At 37.2% G+C, this 22,128-nt stretch overlaps 2 long non-coding RNA genes across 2 annotated transcripts; one reads left to right on the forward strand and one right to left on the reverse strand.

Annotated features, from left to right (window-relative positions):
* Positions 1 to 21,163, forward strand: LOC140168222 (uncharacterized). The gene is made up of 2 exons (XR_011861161.1): positions 1 to 129; positions 18,448 to 21,163. It is a non-coding gene; the product is annotated as an uncharacterized lncRNA (long non-coding RNA).
* On the reverse strand, positions 10,683 to 13,551 carry LOC140168221 (uncharacterized). Its single transcript, XR_011861160.1, has 3 exons — positions 13,063 to 13,551; positions 11,966 to 12,084; positions 10,683 to 10,880 (listed from the first exon to the last, which is right to left on the reverse strand). It is a non-coding gene; the product is annotated as an uncharacterized lncRNA (long non-coding RNA).
* Positions 21,164 to 22,128: the final 965 nt, after the last annotated feature.

Here is a 22,128-nt window from a genome sequence, read left to right on the forward strand (position 1 = left end):
CCCAGATACTTCAGGTTTCTGATATTCCAAGACTCGTGTGTATTAATAGCTCTTCAGGCGATGTGATCGTAGCAGACGGCAGGTATTATATAAATTCAGGCCTTGATATTCTAGGAATATAATAAGATAGTAAGTTGCGTGTTTTGTTTTTGTTTGTTTGTTTGTCTTCTTTACATCTCTTTTTGGTCTTGTTCCAAAGTTACTTTAATTTTTGATTCGTTCTTTTCCTAAGTGTAATGGGCATGAACCTGGTTTGGATTCCAGAGGGAGTGTGCCTGTAACAGACACAGCCACCAGAAAATGACAAGCTCAGATCGCGCGCCAAATAAGTTTGCAGTTCAGAAATTGCATTTTTTTCCCAGCCTTGAAAAAAAATAGGCAGAGCTGGGAATCGAACCCGGGACCTCCAATTTATAAAACTCATTTCGTTACCACTAAGCCAACTGACCATCAGCTGTGAGAAGTTTGATAGTAATCCTTGATATTGCTGAATAGAATAAATCAATACTGATAGGCCTATTTATCTAATGTACGATGCTATTCAAATTTAATAGACGTTCCATAGGGCCTATAAGGCCTCGTATCCACAGGCTGTTCCCTTGTGGCGTGTGCCCTTGTTCCGTGTTCACTTGTTCCCATGTGACCTGCCACACCGACAACGAATCTTTGTTTGGCTTAGCGGCCACTAAGCAAAACAAATGTTCGTTGTCTGTGTGGATATGAGGTTTGCCTAAGGCCCCAGTATCCATAGGCTGTTCCCTTGTGGCGTGTGCCTTGTTCCGTGTTCACTTTTTCCCATGTGACCTGCCACACAGACAACGAACCTTTGTTTGGCTTAGCGGCCACTAAGCAAAACAAAGGTTTGTTGTCTGTGTGGCAGGTCACACGGGAACAAGTGAACACGGAACCCCGCACGGAACAAAGGTACACGCCACAAGGAACAGCCTATGGATACGGGGCCTAAACTACATGGATCGAATCCATAGGTTCCTACAGTCACCCATGGAAAACAGGGTACTGAAAAGCAGTACACCATGTCCATATGGGCCAAGGGATGGTTTGTTTACATGGCAATAATTCCTTCAGAATAGGCAATACAGATTCCAAACATATAAAACTTACCTCATATCAGTTTTAGTTGCCCCTAATAACTCCAAATTGACATGACAATTAATTTTATTTGCTCAATTTCATACCAAAACCAAGGAAAACATGGTTTTGTTATTGCAAAATATAAAGGGTCTTTTTATGTTTTCAGTTTCCGTAAGTCTTTTGTTCAGATACGAAAACGCAAGGGATTCAGTAAGTTACTGTAATCTGACTTCATTGTTAACTCTGCAGTACCAATCAGCTTATTTCAATAGAGGTGATTGCTTAATGTCAATAAAACCGGGAGAGAAAAGATTACGTTAACACCAGTGTTTTTAATGGTCTAGCGCCCTCTCGTCTTTACATTGGTAAATTGATCTACATTATTTTGACAAAATGCATGCCAATCCGAATGACAAAGTCCACTTTTTTCTGTAAAAACGTTGCAAATAAGCCCTAAAATCACAAAAGGTCCGCTTATGAGCCTGTCGAGCCCCAAAGCACTTGTGCATGGCCACAGTGTCGCCCTTCCATCAATGTCTATTTCTACTCCCTATTTTGCTTCCTCCTGCCCCCCCATGATCAGTCTCCCCACTCCCTCCCGGTCCATACTCTCTCCTCTCGAGTTCTTCTTTTTCTAGTCTTTCCGTCTCTCCCTCTCCTCTCTTTCTTCCTCACCCCTCCCACTCTCACTTGTTCAGTCTCAAGTATTTCCCTCCCTCCCTCCCTCCCTCCCTCTCCATCCCTTGCGAAATTTATCAGTATGATCCATGACTGAAAATAAGCTCTGCAAAAATAAACATTTAAAATAAACCCGAGCCTTGCATATAGACCCAACCAATTACCAGGTTAGCTTGCCATTGGTACGAATGAATAGAATACATTATCTTTGCTCCAATGCAATTCTTTTGTATTGCATTTCAATATAAAACATGATTCCTAAATCACCACTTGTACGCGCCTCATTGGGAGGTATTTGACTATTTTAGACGCTCGTTTCATCGCCAATATGAAAGACTTTTGCTTATAACTTGGCAAATGGTTAGTATATATTTACGTCTAGGCGTAAGTGCATATACACCAAACACAAGTCAATTGAAGCCGTACAATTTACCGCGAATTTAGGACCGTAAAATTTAGACTCTTCTTTTGTCTAGATTAGCACCCAACCGCACATCTCAAGGTTTTATGTAAAAAATCAATATATAACTTACCAAAACGAAAACTGAAATTCACGAGTTTCAAATTTTCAGTAACTAACAAAAGGCTAGAATAAAAGATTGGTCACACCTGGGAGACTACCACTTCAGAATAACAATGACTTACAAAAACTTTTACGGATACGGAAACAGAAACTGAAAAGATAAAACGACGGTAAGTAAATCAGACAGGTTATATCTGGTCCGTCATTTGCAGTAGGCCACTTCAGGTAATCAATATTGGCACTTGAATTGCGTGACTCAGTGACTTTCTGCTCATTGTAAGAGTGAGAGTGTTGTAAACTCGATTGCATAACATTAAGATTGCCAACTGATATCCTTTGTATTTGAGTTGTCTGATGATGGTATTAGAACTGTCATGGATATAAACATTACACAAAATGTCAACAAAACATGCTACTGCAGAACTCTATGCCTGTATGTGTGTGTCTGAGGGCCGATCTGAGGGCTGATGACACACATTCGATGGGTGTACCTATAAACAGAGAAGATGTAATAAAGAGGAGGTTGAACAAGCTATCCTCAAACAAAATATGTGTGAGACCGCTCATTCAAAGTAAATGATGAATCACCCTATTTAGCTGCTTTACAATAGAATACCACAATGGGGTTTGAACCCGGGATGGGTGTGATCAAAGAGCTTTTAAATAGAAATAGAGTCGCAATAGATTATATAATCTTTTGTTCGTTTGATGCCGATTAGAAGTTGCGACAGGCTATTCATAAAAGTGGTACCATTGTTTCGAATAAAGGGTTCCGCCATTAAATTGGTCACTGATCCGGCATCATATTAACGCTCTACACAACATGCGAGTATCAATAAGTGACCACACTACAGTCATGTGTAAGGGCAGTCATGTGTAAAGTGGTACCATTGTACTCACGTATCCCAAATGTGTGCTTGTGTGGGGCTGAAGTCTATGAGGAGGCTTTAGCTGTCGATGCAATCATCTTTACCACCCACCTGACGTTAGGCGTTTCATTTAAATAAATTGAATGCTCTTGTTGAACGATTACACATTAGAATGTATGAAGGCTGCCATGTCCAGTCCATGTATCTATATTACACTATAATGGTAATCGCTATACTATACATGTAAGTATAGGCCTTTAAAGGTTGTGTTTAAGAAATTTCCATTTAATTATATTTTAAGAAGGAGATTGGTATAGAAATAGTGGCGTACCCAAAGAGGGGAGGGGGTTGGGGAGGGGCAGATTCACCTCTGTGAGAAGTCTTGGGAGGGAGGAGGGAGGAAGAGGGAGGAGGGATATGGAGAATGAGAGAGGGCTGGAGGAAGGAGAAATAAAAAGATATAATAAAGACAAGTAGATAAATAGAAATATAAGGAAAATGATGGGAATGAGAGAGGGAGGGTGAGAGGGGACAATGAGAGCGAGGGAGTGATAAAGTGTAGGCCTAGGAAAGAATAAGTACAGAGAAGGGAAAAGAAAGGAATGATAAATACATTTTAATAATAATTATTAGGCCTATATAATAACTAAACACATAACAGCACTGGGCAGCCATTCGATGATGTCAATGCCTTTATTCGTTACGTAATTATAACGCCCAGTCAGATGTATTTAAAGAAAGAAAGAAAGGTTTTATTTCAAACTCTAATCGTGACCCGCAGGTCAAATTGCTAGAATTGTACATTAAGGTAATACACTATTTTAAAGTGTTGCGATTTGGTAGTTCACAACATCTTGCGAATGGTAAAAAGCTTTGAAAAAATTGCATTGCTCATTTCCTTGCGAGCGTGTAGAAGAATTCAAATATCACAGAAATATTTTGTAGGTCCTGTGGTTCTTGAGTTATGTTGTAAAGAGGGCTGAAACGACAACACTTTTGTAAAATATACATCACTTATTAACAACAATAAATTAAGCAAGTTTTCAAAGTATATGATTTGTATAATGAACTTTTACAAAACATCAAAGTGTTACTTTTCAATAATATATTTATTTAGACAATAAAAATCGATTTTTTTGGCTGCTTCGACCAACAATACCCCATCTACCCTTAAACACACCTAAACAGACACAATGCAATTTTGCTGGCAGCAGCTTAATCAGCGCCAATATTGCAACATTGAAACAAACAACTATACAAACATCAATCCAACCCAACCACATCCCCCCAAGTAGGCAATGATGATAAAGTGCCTTGCCCAAGGACACAACACGTTGGCACGAGCGGGGCTCGAACTCACAACCTATGTATTATGAGTCGGGCGCCTTATCCACTCGGCCACACGTGCTCACACCTACCAAACACAACTCATCCAATTTCGCAAACTGGACGTTGAATGTACACTCTCATGAATATTGATTGGCAACATTTTCCAATATGTCAGCGCTCTAATCGGAAACAATAGAACAATAGACCCTGCAGAGCGTTGGGTGTGATACACAAGTTGCAGCTAACTGCTTTTAGGGATAGGTCAGTGTGTGCATGTCATCATGCCATGCACACCATGCATGCAGACCCTGTCATCTTGTCAGATTTCGGATAAAATATGACTGAAGTTCCATGGCAAATTATAATTTTTGCTGCTTGTTGCCACTTTCAGCCTCTATTATTTATGATAAAGAACGTTTTCAATTATCAGAATATCTTTATTAGGTTTGCAGGAAATGACAGGAAAATACATAAAATAATAAAATAGAAATGATCAACAATCGTCACCTCTCTAAAAAATCCTAAAAATTTCTTCTTTAGAAATGTATATATTTACAAAAAAAGGGCGGATTTGGGGGAAAATTTTACAGCACTCGATTTCTTTCTTGTATTATCCACATGTGGTATTCCATCCAAGCAGCAGATCCTTAACACACGCGTTTCATACTTTTCAACAAATTCTCTATAGAAACATTGGAAATATTTCCAATTCTGAAGTGAAAATCGGTCAACCATGGGCGGTCACACACATAACATCATAGGATATTTCAAGTGGGTGTTTAACTACTTGAGAATAAAGGACTATGAATCGATGCGACAGGATTACCTACGGGATTATCTCAAGGATATAATTCTGTTGACCCTCCTCTTTATTACATCTTCTCTGCTATAAACTAGGAATATAATGTGAAATGACTATCAATCAATCAAGTTATCAACAAGCAATAATAAACCGATGAATCATGGAATATTACTAATTACTTACTAATCTACCAAATAAATAAATAAATAAATAAATAAATAAATAAATAAATAAATAAATAAATAAATAAATAAATAAATAAATAAATAAATAAATAAATAAATAAATAAATAGGCATTGGCCTAAATAAATAAATACGTACATACATAATGCAGAATGCAGTTAGTATTTTAGTTAGAAAATTTCAAACATTCTATTGTAATTTTCTGCTATGCACGCAAAGGACATGTGCTTTTATTATCCGCGCCTAATCAATAATGGGTCTTTCACCATGCTCAGACCATGTTAAACTACTGACTGTATCCTTGTAGGATTATCTACTGACCAGGTGCCAACCCAGTAAAGTGGGTGCTTTTACAGTACCCAATTAAGTCTACATATCAAGTTCATAGCAGGGCATTTACAAAGAATTCTCGCGCACACCACCACATTGGGTTCGTTACTTTTAATGCACTCGGTGTTTCTACCGTCCCGACTCAAACGATTCTAGAAGTTGTTCTCACAAGCCCCGCCTACTTTCCCTGCCTTCTCGGCAACCCGGAAGTAACTTTTTCCATTGGTTTGTGTGGTGCAAAATGAGGAAAATACCAATATTTGGCAACGAATTACAGGAATTCCAGTCATAGATCTCGACTGAAAATGGATACATTAGGTAAGTAACACTTTCATTTATGTCATATCAAAAATTGTTGGAGATCTATGACCAGTTTGGTAGATAATCGAGTTGAAATGTGGGCATGTTTTTGGCATGGTCTAGGTGGGAATAACAGGTTCGTACATGTAAACTCAATGGGAATCTCTTACGACTAGGCTAAAGTACAACAATATTTTGTAAATTTTCCTCGTAAAGAAAAGATCGGTCAAGGAAACCTATATGAATATGTTGTCAATACTTCACTTGACCCAAATATATGATTTATTTTTGTAATGAGAGAATCGCACATGGAATTTTAGAGGATTTTGATAGCAGTTCCCGCACCGTAGAAAAGCTGCTCTGTCATGAGCCGGAAATTCCATCATGAGCCTAGATCCTGATTTGTTTTGCCAATTGAAGCTTCTAATGTTGGCTGAATGTTTTTTTGATATCATGAAAGTCAATCTGTGACAAGATGTAATTTTGCTACGGAAAGTGCTATGACAAAACGATTTTCAGTTTTGGCTTTCTTTATAATCAAGGAGTTTAATTTGATATAAAATGATGCAGTGTTTGATGGCAAAATTTGACTGAATTCACCTTTCAGGGGATGTAATTTTCTTCGGCAGGGGTCATGAATATGTCGGTGACTGAAGTCAATTTTTATGACCCCCCCTCCATCGCGGATCGCGGGCTAAAATTTTTTACGATCCCCCTATCGTGGGTCAAAAAATTTTAGGACCCCCCCTTCTGTCAAAATTTTAGAGCGGAGTACACGAAACGCGTTAAAATTTTTGACCATAAGCGTAAAGAAGGCGCACGGAGAGCGCAAAAATCTTGCATTGTATAAAGATTGTGTGCACATTTTGTTCAAAAAAAGTGTAAGAAAAGTTACACCATTCGCCAGCCCTTAATAATTCTATAACCCCCTATTTTGATTGCTACAAAATTATAACCCCCTATTTTTGGTCTTAAAATTCTATGACCCCCCAGTATATTCATGACCCCCCCTTCTGAAGAAAATGATAGCCCCTTTATACCTATAAGGGGCTCAGCTGTGCAATAATTATGAGCCCTGGAAGGAGGGTAAAATTGGGGGGCAAGCAAGCGATCCGAGGGGGGGGGCAAGCAATTTTGGCACACATTCATGGGGTGCCTTTTAAATAAAATGCTCTAAAAGGCTTAGGAAAACAGTATGGAAACGCTGAAATATGCAAATTTTCATGCTCGCTGTGCTCGCAACATATCTAGACCTTTTAAGGTTTGCAAATTGGGATCCCAAAAATTTGGCATGTGTTGGGGGCAAAGATTTTGGCAGGCCAAAAGAGGGAGGAAAGCGATTATTTTGCAGGCTGAGAGGGGGGGCAAGCTATTTTTGGTGGGTCGTTCGGACATTTTATTACCCCCGATAATTATTGCACAGCCCCTAATATGGCACATAAATGAACCCTGTGGTGTGCAACCGATGGTGGAGGGGGATTGGGGCACCAGTGGCAAAACTACACTTTCATTGCAATCAAGGGAACAGCTAGCTGGGGTAAATCTGCCACCACCGCCAAGGGGGGGCTGGGGAATACAGATGCATGTGCTCATTTGGGGGAAGTGGGTGGGCAAGGATTTCAAACCAAGCCGCTGTAACAGCCCCCTGCGGGGGATTGTGCCACTGTCCCAGCTTTACCCTGACAAATTTTCTAAAATCCTCTTTTTCTTTTTCAGGCCTACTAAAAGGTCAGAGCTACACTGTACAAGTAACAACCAACTGCCAGACACCATTAACCAAAGCCACTGTGAGCCATTTCATGTCACATTTTGCAGCGGAGGCAGATGGAAGTCATGGAACAAATGAAATATTAAAAATAATGACCGGATTCAGAAACGCACTTCAATCTCACTAATTGAAGAACAATACTTGTGTTGAAAGTCGGGACTCATAAATTAGGTGTAACAGAATGTGTGAAAATTTATTAAGATCTATTAGAAATATTCAATCCAATAGATTAGAATTCAATCTAATTCAATTTTAATATATGGGATTAAAATTGCTTAGATTGATTTTTAACCCCTTAGATTAAAATCAAATTAGATGTATTCAAATTAGATTTTTTAAATCCATCCAAATGTTTTTAGATTAAAAATCAAATAAGATTGAATTCTAGATTGAATATTTCTAATAGATTAGATCCAATTTTGGATTTGTCCCAGATCACAATCACTTAGAGGGAATATGCTGAATTGTATTATAAAATAAAGACTGCACAAAAAGTAACGCAGCTGTTATAAACATGCCTGTAGCGTTTGAACTAATAATTGTGTTCACAATATTTCAACATAGAAAGAAGGAGGATTTATTTACGCGCATTTTGATACCCCATTAGTCCAATCTCGTTCAATAATAACAACACAGCAGTGTTTTTAAAGAAAAATACCCGAATTGAAAGTTGCGGTTATTTGTATTGATATGAAGTCATTGATTGAAACCATTGATTGCTGTAAATGGCAACTTTTAAATTTGTGGTTTTTCTTTAAAAGCACTATGTACTGTGTTATCAGTATTTAACGACATTTCACAAATGGGGTATCAAAATGAGCGTAAATAAATCATCCTTCTTTCTATGTAGAAATATTGTGGAAACGATTACTAGTTCTGAACTTATAGGCATATTTCAGCTGTGTTACTTTTTGTGCAGACTTTTTATTGGATATCTTCCATCACACAATTAAGCCACTTGCACGGTTCCGCCATTATGCACTATAAAAGGGGAGAGCCTCGAACTGGCAGCATACATGAATGGGAATTGAACCAGTCATATAACATTCTGTGTAAGGTTACGTAATTCTTCCTTTCATGTATGCTGCCAGTTCGAGGCTCTCCCATATATAGTGCATAATGGCGGAGCCTGCAAGTGGCTAATAGAGGATACATGTAGTAAAAAAATCCCCATCATTTATTATCTATTAAGTAGGTGTGTTCAACTGTTTTGGTTTGTTGGACTTCCTTCTTCATACTTTTTTAATGAAAAAATAGTGCTTTTATTTTTTCACTTCCTTACAGATCTCAAAATAAATTAAAACAATGATCAAAGCTACATATTCACCATGCATTTTTGTTTATTTCATGAACTCTTGTCTTTCTAATAATTATGTACCAGAGAAATAGGTGTAAAAATACATTTAGTAATGAAGTATGAGATAATGAGTGCAAAAGACCATTTATTTACAGTCTATTGGCAGCCACTAGTCTTTTGAGAAGGCTTTTGTTCAGACCTTCATTTGGGGGGCCTTTGTCAAGGCCATTTGGCACCACTTGTCAAGAGGAATGAAGAACACCTTGAAGTTAACAAAGATCAGGGGCACAAAGGCCAAAACTGAAAAACTGCAGGCAATGGCCCTGACTGAAATTCGAGTCCAGCTTGTGTGTTAATATGGTGCCTTCACAAAAGACTACATTGTAGCATTGACTGACATCGGCTAGTCTTTCCTGAAGGCTTTGGGTGTGAATGCATTGATGCACAGTCACAGCTTTCATGAAAGAAACAGTGTCTGCCAATAATAAACTATGAACACTTACACTCCTTTAAAAGCATTTATAAGTCAAGGGTTTACATGTAGGACCTTTTTTTATTTTAGTTTTATGTTAAGGGTTTACATGTAGGGTCTTCTTTTATTTATTTAATAAATAACAGACATTAACGAGGCCTTATCTGCAATAGCTGCCAAGTGTCATATTTTAGATAAATTATCAAAATGTCTATGGGGCAGCTATTGCAGTTAGGCCTTCTGGTCCTAAACCCTTGATTAGTGGACTGGATACTCATCATATTTACGGGGGTGAAGGTAAACCAGTAGCAGCTACTAAACAATTTGGTCTACAATTACTCTATCCTGCATCCGCTAATCCTAAGGTGCGCTTAGTCATAAATGTCACTAGTCCAAGAAAAAAATGGTTGCTAGTCCTAATGGCTGCAGATTTTCCATTGCTAAGGTCTTGTAAACCTTATTTATTTTTGGACTTGTGAACCATTTCCTATTTTTTCGGACTAGCGATCCGTATTTTTGGACTAGGGAACCTTGGCTATACATTGGTTCCCCTCAAGTTCAGTAGTGACGTAGGTGCATATTTTAGTGGGCGCCGTATTGAATCGTGTGCGGATAGTTAATTGTGTAGCAAAAAAGGGTGGATCGTGTGGCGCAGCCATGAAAAGACATTGACGTCACTGCTGAATTTGAGGCAAACCAAAGAAAAGTGCCTAGAACATTTCCAATAATTCCATGCAACTTTTACAGCCTGTAAGGAACTATGCATTACGATTACATCACATGATGTCAGAGTCATTTGTTGAGGTCCTTATTATTTTAATAATTGGAGCAAACATTTACTAGTTAGTTTATGCAAGTATTTAAGTTCTCATCAAATGTTCACCCTCCAGAAAAGATTTTCTTCAAAAAATTTAATTGTTGACATAATGTTGGGAAAGTTTTCAATGCATGCGAGTGATAGCCCTACTACGGCCTTTTGACTGTGGTGGTCCAAAACCATGCTATATCAGTAAAAACCTGGCTATATCCAGAGAACTGCTAAACCCAGACTGCTAATGCCCCCTTTTGGGTGGAGCGGTTAGTGGGTTTTAGCAGTTCTCGGATATAGTGTGTTTAAAAAGCCCTATAGTACGGCTAGCGAGTGATGCGACAGATAACAGATGCCAGCTGTTGACTTCCAAACCATCATCCTCTTTGTCTTTCACGAAACCAGTATCCTCAGTAGTACTGCTGCACCTGGAAATTGGAATAAAATAAAATAATAGCCAATGATTAATTATTACACATTATTATCAGGATTATGGTATCTAGGTTGTTTGTGTGTTTTATAGTAGTACTACACCCTGCCCAATTTTGTGTTTATTTGTGCATTTTTCTCAAAATTATAGGGCATTGGGGACAAGTAAGATATGTATATTATAGGGGCAAGGACTTCAACTACTGCACTGGAAATTTTATATCAGCACAGACAACAGTTGTGGAGTTACAGTCAAAAATGAGGGAAAACCAATATTTGATCAAAAAATCAATAACTACTTGCTTTGAGTTGCTGAATTTTCAGTACAGTAGTTGGGAGTCCTTGCCCTATACATATCTTACTTGTCACCAATGTGCTATAATTTTTGTAAAAATGCAAAAAATAAGCACAAAATTGGCCAGGGGTGTAGTACTCCCCTAAAGCCTTAATGTACTATCTTTTTAAATTTTTAGATTTTCCTTCCAAAATGATAAATTATTGTAGCAGAGTCATGATATGCTATTTCAATAGGTGTGAGGTCAAAGGTCATAAAGTCAAAAGTAGTCACTTGCAATCATTTTGCAATTTTAATTTTTTTTATGAACTGTGAGAGCGGAGACAGATTTAAAGCACTAATCTGTAATTTACTAAGTCTACTAGTCGTGCATAGTTTCATGGGCATAGCCATCTTTTTTAGTAAGGTGGGCAAAATAAAACTTAGGTGGTACACAAAAAAACTCTGCATTGCAAAAAAAGTTGCATCATACAATTATACATAGAGAGGTTGTATGTCTTTGAGCTTCTAAAAAGGCTTTATTGGGACGTAGTACGCAAAAAATTTCAGATTTTACACTATTTTCGGTCATGATCAGGTTAATTTCGGTGAAAAGGGTTCCTTGTCCCTTTTCTTTTCTTTTGCCCTTCTGATTTTCTCTTTTATTTTTTTTGTCAGAGGGCACTTTCATTTCATATATACCTGTCGTGCCTGAGAATTAAATATAGGAACACATAGGAATAAGGTATTGGCATTTTGTGTGGTGTGCTGCACCCCCTTGGCTACAACTTTGTAAATGAAATTACTTACATCCTCCTCAATAAGGAAAGCTGTGCTGTTCGGTTGCAGGTGCTTTGCTTCAGTGTGTGTTTATAGTTCAGATTTTTGGAAGATATGCCTTGCTGAATGGACCTTTCGTGTGCCAGTTTCTGGAAAGACAATACAGTATGACATTGTAATTAAAGCCATTGTAACATTTGCTAAGGGAAAGCCCTGAATATTTTTCAAAATTCTGTTTTTACACGATTGCTTTGTAAACATATAGTAGGCCTACATACTCTGCAAAAATCAAGACTTTATGTTTGCTCACTTGCTGTGGGTTGGGATTGAGACTGAAGATGAAGTCAAAATCATATTTTCCTATAGACGAATCAAATGTCACGCATTCCTGCACTCTTAATGGCGGCCATAGCCGACGGGGACCAAACTATCTCACCTAAAATGTGAAATGATGCGCCTTTGAAGGATATTTTAAACTGCATTCTACCACCCGTGTTACACGCAGACAAAAGAATGATGACAGTTTACAACACAAAAGAATCTCACATCAAATTTTAAGCGGGTTTAATCCACCCAATTGGGCACTCACAACACCTGTTTGGTGCATGCAGGGACCCTAATAAGGCCAAATAAAAAATAAACATGTTTCACGCCCCTCCCGCTTCCTTTTTTTGAGGTTTCTTCAAATATATTTTATTTTTTGAAATTCGGTTATAACTTTTCATAATATATGTCTAGGAAGTTAGGATGCTTTCTATAGCCTTGTTAAGATACAAGAAACACGTTAGGAAGGTTTTGTGATCATTTGAGGGGGTGTAACTCTCCTCCTTTTTCCAGGCATTATTGTATACGCTAAAACACTGAGCTCTAAGTATGGCTATTTACACCAATTTTGTGATAAAAATAGAAAATAAAAAGACCCTCTTCCTCCTTTTTTTCGAAAACCCGGACGTGAAACATGTTTTTTATTTTACTTGGCCTAATAGCCGACCAAATCCTGACCATGACTTGGCTCGTTGGATTCGTCTATACTATAGCGAATCCTCACTGCCAGTTAAAATTAATGTTGTGTCGTTTAGTTTTACTTGTGCATTAAAAAAATTAATGAGTTATAAAAAGAAACTCACCGTCCTTGCAGAGTCGAGGTACAAACAACACACCCAACATACTCAGCCAGGAGAACGGCCACGGTATACACATACACGACATACACTGTATTGCAATGATCATGAATGTACAGTCATGACAGTGCATGAACAACAGATCTGTGTGATGCAGTGGTGAATGGGACAAATCTCGTCATGTTTTCGTGTAGTCCGAGGTGTTTGACGATAACACTCCGATCGCCAGGCAATCTACGTGTAGTAGGCCAGTGGGACAACGAAAACGCTACGTGAACGAGCTAGTTTTCGTGGTATATTCGATGTCCGTGGCCTTAAACTGTCCTTATCCATCATGTCATTTGCTTCTCTAAATATTCAGTGAATTGAATACTAATATTACTATTGCAAACTAGTCCAAGCACGTCGCTAAAATGAGGCAAATAATTCGATTTTCGCAACTGGATACTTCTGTCAGTGTTATGACTGTCGCAAAACAGCTGATCGAGGTCAGAGGTGAAATCTGTCAATCAAACTACTTTCGCGCATGCGCAAATGGCACACCTGAACTTAGGGAAATATTTTGCCGAAGGCATTGAGGTGGTGTGATTCTCGCGATTCCAAATACAGCGCGCCACCAACGACGGCAGTGAAAATGGGCATTTCCCGTGTCTGGGGTCGACATCCTTTTTCATCAACCATAGCTGACCATGCTTATGATTATTTATTACTCTAAAAACACAATGTTTTATAGTACTTTTTGAATTTTTTTGAGATTTTCTGTGTTGAAGTGAAATATTGCAGTTTGATATTCACCGATGTCCTTTTCTAAAACCCGCAAACTTGATGTTGATACTAGGCCTAGATGTGTTTCCTTTTTGTTATTCATTTTCTAAACTTTTTTTAAACTTTACGATGCTTTTCAGCCTGATACGCGCGAGCCTAGTCAATGCGAAGTAGGCCTAGGCCTGTCCTTTTTTTAAATGGAAAACGCATAGGTTTTATTTTGGTTATAAGAATAAATTGTTTTAATTCTTTCTAAATTTATTGTAATACGATAATAATATAACACCAGCATACTTAAGAACATCCATACTATTATAGGTGTTTCGTTTTTATAATCGGCCTACATTTTCTAAAAATGGGTTTTTTTTGCACGATGGCGCTTATAGCGGCCCGTCGCGCGGGATAGGCCCAGCAAAGAAATTCAAGTAAATTTTAAAAAGATTCTTAATGTCTCATTACTTATAAACATGCATCACATTGGTTTGCCGTTTTTGTTATTATTGTAATTGTTTGATTTGTCCTTATTTTATTTTTAGCCTAAATTTGTATTTTTAATTAGGCCTATATTACTATCAAACATTAAAAAATTACGATCGCAATAAAAACACTTTGTAGGCATAGCCTACCGCATAAAAATAACATTTATTTTTTGTTAATATTTCAATTTGAGACTTTAATGCATAAGTTCAATAATACCTCATAGAGTTCTAGCATTATAATAAAGATGAAGAAAATTTCTAACTGCAAAAGAGTACATGAATTTTAAAAGATCATTATTTTAAGGCATATCAAGAAAATATGCATAAAAACTTCATAACTTTAGAACCAAGTATGCTAGACCTTTGGTGTTTTCAGTTTAAAATGATAGCCTATTGTACGTGTAATGTATAATAATGATTACAGTAACACAATTTTCAAAATGCCTCCTTTGGCCCCATGAACCAGATCGTGTCACAATAAAGGTTTGAATTTGACAATTGTCATGTCCGATTTTAATATAATTCATGTTTCTTTTTCATATTTTATTTTTACTTCCGCTTTCTTGCATGTCATACCATCTTTATTTCAACTTTATCCTTTAATAATTCATACCCGGTAACCCAAGGAAATTTACTTTAATGTAGGCCTAGCTAGGCCTACTCCCAAATAGCACACGTTGGTTGGAATGAGTTTCTTTTTAGTCATATTATCGGTCGGCACAACATTGAAAAATCAAAACTTTTTCGACTAAATATTCAATTGGATAATTTTAAACACCTAGGCCTAGGCCTAGGCCTATACATGTTTTTTTTTATAAGTCAACACTGTGGAAAGAACTGAACTGTAGTGTAGCCGAACCTTTACGGCATTGTGGACTTTGACCAAATTGGAAAGGTTTAAATTCGGAGGGTCGACATTTCTTGCATCATGGATCAGGCCCATAGATCAAGGACTCAACCTACAAAGTAAAGAGGGATGGACTTTATTGGAGGGATGAACGCATTGTTTAGGCCTGCTTCATTTGAGACTGAAGGGGCGAACTGGGACATCCCCCCCTGCCCAACACACACACACACGACTTACGGTGAAGGATATACTGTACAATAAGGGGCAATTTGCAGTTGATGTTTTTGACAAAACCAAGATAACTTAACATACTTAACAATGTAGTTTGGAGGCCATGTCTTAATGAAAATGAAAACGTGCCTATTCATACAGAAGGGTAGTCCGATTCGAGCCCCCGCACCAAATTTATTGAGGGTCTGAGCGGGGGTCTGAGCCGCCAGCCCCCGGTTCATAAGCCTATGTAATTTGGTTGACAGAATTGCACCACGAGAGTTTATTTTAAAAATTAACAGGTTTATTTGTTTAGTGCAAGTATATATTTTCTCCCGACGTTATACATTGGGGACCGTGAAAGTGTTTTGTTTATAGGGCTATAAGAAGGAAATGGCTTCTAAATTTACGACCTTTCGTGATCATACAGTAGGCCTACATCATGCTACAAAGAGCGTTTCAAAACGTCATCCCGGAACGTCACACGAAAAATGCTTTAAAACAATTAATTCATATCTATTCAAGTTTGTAAAAAGGTTATAAATGTAAAACATCTAGGCCTATAAAAATAAGACAAGCGTTCAAAACATTTACATGATTTATGAAAACCAAAAGCTTTTATCTTAATCATGTATCACGCATGGTAATAATTATGGGAAAAGATATCCAAACAAGAAATAAAAAAAGGCACGAATTTGCGTTTTAGATTTAATTTCCTGTTTGAAATTGTCTTGCATCAAAAGCATTTGCTTTTATAGGCCTACCCAAACTCGAAAATTGACATTTTGACATCGGGTTTATAGGCCTAGATGGTCGATCACAGACATCAACATTTTTGACATCGAGTTTTAACCGTAGATGGTTGACTAGGAATAGAGTAGGCCTTACATTTGAAATAATATTCGAAAACGTTTTAATCGTAGGCCTATTAAACAAAAATAAATGCTTTACGCTGTCCATGCTGTTAAAATATGAATATTTCGTTATTCTAAATATTGAGGATTAAGCCTACTTTACTTTAAACAAACAAGGTTTAAAATTGGGTTTTTTTTTAAAGGATATATTCATGGGTTTAAGTAGGCCTATCCCCAATCATGTTTTTCAGTGTTTTCTTTTCTTGTAAACGAGAGCCTAAAGTATTGTTCCAAGCGCCTCGGATCGGGTTCGGAAAAGTTTGAAAATAAGGGTTTAATGCCCATTATTTTGTGTGGGAATAGGCCTAACACTCTGAACATTCACAGAGGTAGGCCTAAACCATAACTGTCGAAATTAACTTTAAAAAGGAGGCAGAAAGAAAACCTTTCCGCTGTCCATGCTGTTAAAATATGTATTGAATACTAGTATTTCGTTATTCTAAATATTGAGAATTAGGCCTACTTAAAACAAACAAGGTTTAAAAATTGGTTTTTTTTAAAGGATATGCATATGAGGGTCTAAGTAGGCCTATCCTCAATCATATTTTTTTAATCAAGTCTATTATAGGCCTACTTACAACAAAGCTTAAAGACCTGAAAGTGTTTTCTTTTTTGTAAACGAGAGCCTAAAGTATTTTCCCAAGCGCCTCGGAAAGCCGGTCGATGGTTAACATCGTCGACGCGTCATGGATGTCGACTTTTACCCATGGTGCTCTGCGCGAAGTAGTTCAGCCAGGCGTGATCGTAGGTGGCGCGCTGTATTTGGAATCGCGTCAATTATAGTATAGACCTTTTTCTCAGACGTCACCAATCAATCGATATTGGGGTCCAGCATTCGAGTCATCAGCACCCAAACGCAAATACCGCGCCGGCGCGCGCGATCAACTTTGCGCCACGCTAGGCGTCCTGCGCGGAATTGCCAGCTCGCAGTACGCGTTTAGTTCGCCACGGTGTAAAAAGTAAACAAAATTGTGAAACAAAACAAAGATTGAATTTTAAATAGCATCGCGGTTTTTCCGTATCTTTTGTGTTTTATGGCATCAAATCAAACTGGAACAAAGGTAACTAGTATACAGTTCCTGTTTAAACAATTATTTTATGGAAGCTAAAGTGAAATATGACAAAACAGAGGAGAAAATACACAGTATTTGGTGTTTTTACATCGTGGACACGTGAGAAACGCACATGTTGTTTGTTTACATCTCAGACCCCAATATCGATTAGGTGACGTCATCAGAAAAAGGTCTATAGATGTTGACGCAAGCTTTCGTGCGGGAAACATAAAAACATACTCGTCAGTCGTGGCCTTTTTATGAGATTTGATACGGCGCTGAAGTCTATAGCTATTCCAAAATCAGTTCCAGACCCAGATTCCAGACGCAAATTTGTATGTTGTTACATGGAATTCAAAGTAATTTTATCATCAAGTGACCCACATAGAGGAATACGACATCTATCGTGAGCCAATCTGCATTCTGTTGCCTGCAAAAGTCGACGATCAGTCTCTAAGTAGCGTGACTAAATATTAATTTCATGATAAGCTTAAAACGCACTGAAAACGCTAAATTGCAGTCACAAAATATATAATATTAGTAAATCACAAAAGCAAATGGTAACATAGGTATGTGAAAAAGAACTGCAATATAACAATAACAAACTATGTGCCCAAAGAGTTGTCTTTGGCATGTCGCTTTTTTGAAATATCACCAAAAATATCAATTTTTGGAAAAACGCCCCAAAATTTAAAACAAACACGAACCTTCCAAAATAAATACAAATTCGCACTCGGCGGCCCAGTGACTACCTGCCGCTGTGATTTGGGATGACTCGTTGCTTCCAGATATCTGTACTTCAAGTTTGCCCATACCCCATGCCTTAAGTTTTCCATTCTGTTTTTGCTTTTCTTTACCTCTAATTTCTTTTTCTTCTTTCGTTTTCTTTCTTTCTTTCTTTCTTTCTTTCTTTCTTTCTTTCTTTCTTTCTTTCTTTCTTTCTTTCTTTCTTTCTTTCTTTCTTTCTTTCTTTCTTTCTTTCTTTCTTTCTTTCTTTCTTTCTTTCTTTCTTTCTTTCTTTCTTTCTTTCTTTTTCGTTCTTTCTCTCCCGCTCTTACCTCATCCTTTTGTTTTCTGTCTTTTCAATTAATCACTGCACTTTTATCTCTTCTCATATCTGTTAGCTGGCCAAGATGCCTGTCGAAGTGTCCTGTGTGAGTGTGATTCAGGGTTTGCAGTCTACATAGCTGACGTCTGGGATGACAACTTTCCTTGGGGTACTCACAGATCCAGGATCTGTACGAGCGATAAATGTAATAAAGAAATAATCATATTTAGGGTCACCTTGCAACTTTGGTAAAATAAAATCAACTTCGTGTTCTGTTCTTATAACAATGTAACGACGGCCCGTGTAATAGACTGGTTCTATTTTGGAAAAATCGCGCTGCTAGCGGCAAGTTTGCCTAAAAGTTGGCAACCAGCTTATTTTTGTTAATGCTGAACTCGAATCTGTTAATGTTGTCTGCCAAGCAAAATTTTGAGACCGTGACCCACAAAAAGACCCCCAAATGACCCCATAGGATCGTAGGGGCAAAAATTAATTTTTATTCCAATAACACTTTCAAACATGTCAAATTATGCGCATGGCCCCGCTGATCCCAGAAATGTAATGTTTGTGCGTGTACGACCTATCGTTAAGAAGTTATGGGGGCACAAAAGGTCACAGGGCGATTTGCTTGTTGTATATGGGTCAAAAGTCAAAGTTGCTCCAATTTTCGTAAATGTTGAGGCAAATTGTTCGCATAGCTTAGAGGTTCAGAAAAAGAATAGTTTGCACTATCTGCGATGTCTAGTTACCATGTTACACCACAAAGAGTCAAAATATATGTAGGATTCCATAGGATTCAATGGAATTTGTATTTATTTATCATCAATCTTCTGAACTTGACATAGCAGATAGTAAAAACTATTTTTTCCTGAATCCCTTGAACTTGAGGATCAGATTGCATCCGGTTTTAAGAAAATCGGAGCAACTTTAATTTTCACCCCTGTATAGCATGCAAACATTATTGTCGAGCATCATTAACTTGGTAACTATATGCCCTGCATGCAAATATGTTACATTTTTGTAATCCTTAGACCCAGACGAATAATTTGACATGTTTTTTTAGTGAATTTGGAGCATGGTTATTTTTTGCCCCCATGACATGTATGAGCATGTAGGGGGTTTGGGGTCTTTTTTTGAGGGTCACTGGGTTCCAATATAGCTTGGCAGACAAAATTGTTGAATTCAGCATACCCAAATTAACCAAAATAATTTGATTGCCAACTTTTACGCGAACTTGCCGCTAGATGCTTAAATAAACAGTTCCAAAATAGAACCAGTCTATATATAATACAAATGTTGAAATAATTTGGTCAATGTTTGAAGGAAAAAAGCACGAGGCATGAGTTTTTGTACAAGCCTGATTGTTTTATTATTTAAAAAAATCATAAACTGGTATTGTTTTAATACCAATACTAATCTAATTGACATTAATAGCAAATAAATAAATAGCTTAAAATTTGCGTTATATACAGCTCAACTTACCGTACTTTGCCTAACCAGACAGTCCATGCCAAAATTGTTACTACACCTTTACATTTCATCGAATCTCTTTTTGATGTCTGTCATTTTGAACATCACACTTGAAAGATGTATGCTATGTAGAAACTTTATTTTGCAATTTAATAATTTGCATATTATTAGCATATTTGCAAGAAAAAACATGAAAATCAATAAATACCTATATTTTTCACAATTTCAATATTTTATTAGAATGTAGGCCGTTTGTTATGACTTGATGAATGAAGTTGTTAAAACAGATTTTGATATTTTTGCTTATTTTTCCTTTTTTGCCCCAAAATGTGTAAAAATCAACATTTTTGGATGACCTATATTTTCTTTGAATATTTATCAAATTTCTTAATTTAGGTATAATACAGTGCAGAAAAAGATGTCAAAAAAATCTGTTAAAACAGATTTCCAATAAATTGTTCCATTTTCCATTTTGGGTTAAATACTCAATTTTCATGCGCGGGATATTTGAAACATAAAATGAAAACATGTCCATTGCACTTTTTCCTCGAGATGTACTATAATATCAAGGTTACGGATATATTATAATCCTTCTTATCTTCACTGATCCATCAGATACCTATTGTTATGAATGATCAATGAAAAGGTTCAGAACTGGGCTACTAATGGTCTGTCAAGTATCTATAGTTATTTTCATGACTGTGTCAACTCAAAAATCATGCAAGGTCGAATGTAGGAAAAGTATGATCAGTTGAGCTGTATTGTGAGTGGATGTGTGTGTAGTGTAGGGTGGGGGTGTGTGCTTGGGGTGAGGCTGTAGAGCGTCAAGCCCTTATTGTTTTGTTTTTTAAATTTAAATGTTAAATTTAGACTTTGGGATTAAGCTATACGTATAATCTGGCGAACAACCTTTAATCAAACATAATAATAGTTTTATGGAATCGGGATTATAGAATACAATGAAAAGGTAATTGAAAAAAGTTATTAACTTTGCATATTGAAATCATTCTTCTCAGCTATATCAAATTGCAATAAGGGAGTGTTCATGTAGGCCTATACTTTGGTACTAAAAATGGTGGATTTTTTACCCCCCTTTTTAAGACCTTTTTTGACCCCCTATTTTTGTTATGGCGCTATTTCCTTTTACGTTTTCCTCATTTAAATATATCGCTCCGCGGCTTCCTCTCCTCGAATTCCCTCGTCTATTATCCTGGGTAGTCGATAGTCAGCCGCTGTGGGATCAAGACGTAAGCATATTCAATCATCTATATTATGTTGTGATCACTTTGTTGATACGGAATTAAAGTTTATTTGTGAAGTTATATTTTGCTCTCTGTATATTTCTGTTCGAGTCTTTCCCCGTCTCACTGGAAGATCCATTGGCCAGTATCTGGTTTAATTTCTATTAACCCAATTACTGGCGAGTGGATTTTCATATCAGTTCTGAGTCATATCATTTTCATATTTTCCACCCCCGCCAAAGTATTTATGAACACTCCACCGATAATTACCTTTCATATCTTTCTGGAATATTATGCTACATTCTACAATCCAGGAAAAAAAGGTTGGCACACTTTGCCTGTCTTTTGGTATATCTCTGTCCCGCTCCATTAGCACCGCGGATTTCTGCAAAAATTTGCAGCTTTTGAGAAAATTGACAAATTTAATTTTCCATATTATTTTTTTTTTCGTTCACTACGATTTCAACTGCATATTTATGTTAGTTATTCTAAACACACAAAACTAGTAACGGTTTTCTCAAATTTTAGATTGTTTTTCTTCGTTTTAACAATATGGGTAAAAAAATAGGCAATTTGACTTTTCTTTTTCAATTTTTACCAAAATGTTGGTTATTTTAAGGTATAAAAATAGTGTAAGGTCCTAATTCTAAAATTTGATAAAAGCAGTCACTAGTTTTTCATCTCAAAATGAGTTTCTGCCAAAAAGATTGGGACCCAAGATGGGCGTATCCGTTTTGCGGAGTCTTTATAGTTCAGTTATTGAAATATCACTTGCCATTTTTGTTTAAATAAATTGTATCTTCCAAAATATTATACTACTCGGTGTGATCTGAGGGTAGGGGCGTATAGCAAGAGCCTCGGGGCCCATGGACAGGGAACAGTGCGGGCCCTTTTAACATCTCCTTTATCAGCTCTTTTCCCCCTTATTTTATTTTCGCTTTTGCTCGGGGCCCCTGGACCCTCGGGGCCCATGGACTTCGTCCACCCTGTCCACCCACTAGCCGCTTCTGTCTGAAGGAACAAAAAAAAATCAAGTTACCCCCAGT

The sequence above is a fragment of the Amphiura filiformis genome, chromosome 13 (assembly GCF_039555335.1).
Source record: "Amphiura filiformis chromosome 13, Afil_fr2py, whole genome shotgun sequence".
Classification (NCBI taxonomy): domain Eukaryota; kingdom Metazoa; phylum Echinodermata; class Ophiuroidea; order Amphilepidida; family Amphiuridae; genus Amphiura; species Amphiura filiformis.